This window comes from Manacus candei, unplaced genomic scaffold (genome assembly GCF_025592945.1).
Source record: "Manacus candei isolate 608988 ecotype Guabito, Panama unplaced genomic scaffold, ASM2559294v1 h1tg000113l, whole genome shotgun sequence".
Lineage (NCBI taxonomy): Eukaryota > Metazoa > Chordata > Aves > Passeriformes > Pipridae > Manacus > Manacus candei.
In genome coordinates, this window is record NW_026138161.1 from 3,405,604 (window position 1) to 3,409,613 (window position 4,010).

General features: G+C 46.0%; 1 pseudogene; it reads left to right on the top strand.

The window, feature by feature from the left end:
- Nucleotides 1-559: 559 nt before the first annotated feature.
- On the top strand, nucleotides 560-3,807 carry LOC127461796 (SHC SH2 domain-binding protein 1-like; annotated as a pseudogene).
- The last annotated feature ends 203 nt before the right edge of the window (nucleotides 3,808-4,010 follow it).

A 4,010-nucleotide genomic window follows, 5' to 3' on the forward strand; every position in this document is an offset into this window, starting at 1 on the left:
GGTAAAGCACAGAGCTTGAGCTAACACACCTTGTCTCCCAGTTAGAGTCGCCAGCCAGAGCACAGCACTGCGCTGACGACAGCTCACAGCTTCCAGCTCAGGGCTGAGTCATGTCTGGTTCCTTTTTTTTTTTTTTTTTTTTTTTTTTTTTTTTTTTTTTTTGTCTTTCAAAAGCGCAGTTTCAGCCCCGCTCCTGGACACTGAGTTTGTGTTACTTTCTGAGGTTTTATAAACACTATCCAACTCAAAACCGGCCTTCTCGTCACAGCCGATGTGCGAAAGTCTGGCCAGCACAGCAGGGGCTGAGCAGCCCTGAGAAAGGAGCAGCAAAGCTCCCGACGCATCAAGCACAGCACAGACTTGTCCAGAAGGGAAGGAAGGGGGCTGGGACGGAGGGAGGGAGCAGTGGCTGCTTTCCAACCAGCATGGCACGCAGGTCACACCACCCTGTACCAGCCACCGCCGGAGGAAGGGGCTGGCCAGGGCTCCCGGCAGCGCAGGCGGGCTGTGGGATGGGGAGAGCCAGAGCTGGCTGCCAGCACAGCTCCCGCAGCCGCTGATGCTCCGCTCCGAGGAGGCGGCGCGGCTGGAGCCTGTGCGCACACGCAGCGCTCACAGATTGGAGCCAGGCCCGTCCTTCATCCCTGCGGAGCACCAGCCAACAGCTGCCCAGCCAAGGGAAGGGGCCGAGGGCAGCAGCTCCACTCGACACAGTCCTCCAGCTCAATGAAGCCCCACCACATGCTGAGGATCTGCTTGGAGAGGTCAAGGCGATGCCTGTTCCTGTTAAACCAGCCCTGTACCTCCTGTTTCAGGCAAAGAAGAGCATCCCATTCATATTTCATACAGGCTGCCAGTGCTTTTAAATCCCTTTAGAACTGTCACTCACTCTGAAGGTTTTACTGGGTGTCAGTGGTGACCTGACTTCGCAGGACAGACCTACTGAGCTGGTTTGCATCATTTTCCCTGTTCCCCGTGTTATTCATTTCATCAGCAGGTAGGCTGCTCTGCAGTGTCTCACTAGGTGCAATGCTTCTCAGTTGTCTAGAAGTTTTGGGTCGATACTCTGAATTACCTTCCCATTTAAAAGTTGCCGGACTCTTCTAACCAGTAATTCCCTCCTTTCTTTGCTTTTCTTTGTATGCAGTTATTTTCTTCATTTTTCATTTCCCCTGACAGGTTGTTTTGTAGACATCTCTGTCCAGCACAGCCCCGCGCTTTGTCTCTCAAACTTTAACTTCGGCATCAGTTTTCCTTTTGCTTGCAGATTATCTCAGCTGCAAAAGTTTCCCCAGATGAGATAGCTTTCTCAATATATAAAAATCTCTTTGGGAAATTACCAGGTTTTCATCTGTTCTTTTTAACTGTGGTGTTAAAATTTCATTTACTGAAACCAGTAGGAGAGTGAAAACTTTTAGAGTGTAGCTAAAATTTGATTGTTCTCTTTATTATACTGTGGTTATAATTAAATTAAATTGTTTTTAACTCTAGTTCTATCAGAGATTGTTTGCTCTCTAGTAAATACTTCAGGCTATTTTGTTTTGCATAGGTCTGTCCAGATTTTTCCATTTTGAGTTTTCGAGGTTTTTTCTCCCATATGTGAGATGTGAGAGTTGTTTTCTCCTGAGAATAATCAAATCTCATCATATCTTGATGAGACATCAATAGTTTCTCAACTTTTCAAAGAAAATGGAGAGCCTTTCACAATTTTTCTTTCACTGGTTTAATCAGAAACATAGATGATGTAGTTCTTAAGCCATAAGACATCCTCTTGTTTCATGAGGTTACTGGGGGGGGGGAACCCACAAACAAAACAGTCAAGATCCTGTCATTGTAGCTAATCAGGAGAAAAAAAAAAAAAGAGGGATAAGGAAAGGGGACTTAAGTACCTTACTGTATAGATGATGCTATCACTACAAAGAGCCAAGCAAATGAACTCTTCTAGCAGTGATCCTCCAGGGAACAGCCCTCATACTGCCTCGAGAGGGGCCTCCATGGAGGCTCAAAGGTTCTTGCAGGATTTGTTGTGGGAACACCTCTTTGAATTCCTGCCGAGCTAGGGCTGCCAGGGGACTGTGGGGGGATGGTCAGGCCCTGCTGCTGGCTGTGAGAGGTGGTGGCTTGCCTGAGTGCACTGAAGGGGAGCCCTAAGTCTGCTCCAGGAAGATGCTGACAGTGTCTGGAGCGATGACTCCTGGAGTGACTGCGGCAGTCCTGACAAACCAGGGACTGTTTTTAGGAAGGACCGTGCCAGACGGGAATGTGCTTTTTCCAGATATTTTTCACACCAATCATCTTTTGCTTCACAAGTGATTTAGATCTTGCCAGGATTACATCTTGGCTGACTGCATGTTGGGGATTAAATTAAGTTTACTTATAGAATTTTAGACATTAGTAGTCTAGGGTTAAGTTTAATTGTAACTTGCTTACAGCTTAGCATGAGTGGGCCCTGGTCAAAGCCTGGGAACTTTAAATGCATTGTTTGTAAGCATGAAGAGCTAAGCAGGGGAGTAAACAGAGAAAGACTATCTTCAGATAAGGTTGAAGCCCTGGAGGGCCCCAAGCTGGAAGAAAAGAACAATTAATGGCCTGCCCACATGGACATGGAGAAAGAATCCAATGAGGTGTTGGAAAACTCCACACTATTAGGCAAGTAAGGAGCACGGGAAGAATCAGGTGCAGAGATTCTGAGGGATAAAGGCCCTTGGATTTCTTTGTTCTGGGTCCCTCTCCAGAGGCACCAGCTCAACAAACTCTGCCTCTGCCAACCCAGGGTCCAAACTCTTCCTTAACACTGTACAGCTTCTGGGGTGAAACAATTCACAGCTGAGTACTTGGAAAAAGTCCTTGAACTGTGTGGATGGCAGGAAATCTGGCATGATTGAGGTTCTTATTGGGGTGTTTGGTGTGAACTACTCAGCTCTTAAAGCAGTTGTGCAACTCAGAGAGCCTGTCCTGTGCAAGTCATAGGACAGCAGCTTTGCCTTGGAGCACATGCAGGAACCCTTGAAGCTGAAGGGATGTCAGGTACCAGTGCAGGAGCTGTGGATTGTGTATGAATCAGGAGAGCTTGACCAGACAGCACAAGCTATAGAGCACGTCAGGTTCTTCTACCAGTGCATCTGGAGGACTGGGATGAGGAGGATGACTTTGATTGCTTTGTGTGATGTGTTGAGCCTTGACTGAGGTTGCATTGTGACATCCTTGAACACCATGTGTCTTCTGGGCTTGTAGCTGATCGTGGGGAAAACCTAGAAATACAGTTTCACCATGACCTGTTGTCAGCTGTAAATGCTTGTTATGAAGGAGACACAGTCATCATCTGTTCAGGTCACTGTGTTGGTTTAGTTGAACTCAAAGGCTAAGGCCTGCCAGAAAATATTGTGATAGAAAAACAAGGAAAAGCAGACCACTGTTTCGACTGTCCAGGAGCCACTGTAAGGATCTCTAGTTTGAAGTTAATGCAACATGATGTCATGGAGGGGATTTTCAATTTCCAACATGGGAAAACCACCCTGGAGAGCTGTGTGTTACAATGTGAAACCACAGGCATAACAGTGTAAACTGATCAGCTAGGCTAATGCCTAGCTACTGATGAAAAACTCAGATCTGTGTGGTGTCAAGGGTCCTGGTATGGAAATATATCCAGGTAGTGCATGCACTCTGTTAAACAACAGCATGCACTGCTGCAAGGAGGGAATACTTACAAAGAGCTTCTTAGATGAACATTATGATATTTCCAAGGAAACCATGGTCAATAATGTGATCCATAATAATGAAGGATATGGTGTGGTCCTGTTACTATAAAGTGACAAATATGTGTTAAGAGTATATATATTGCATGTGGAAACTTCACTTCCTTGCTGCAAGTCTGGGTATCATGGTAGAAAACACCTAAATGTTTGTCACTTAGAGACTTTTAAAGAAATACCTGAGTCGAGTGAAAGCCTAATGCTAAGACTGGTTGTAGTTGAGAATCTTAATCGATTCATCAGATCCAAAGCCATGTT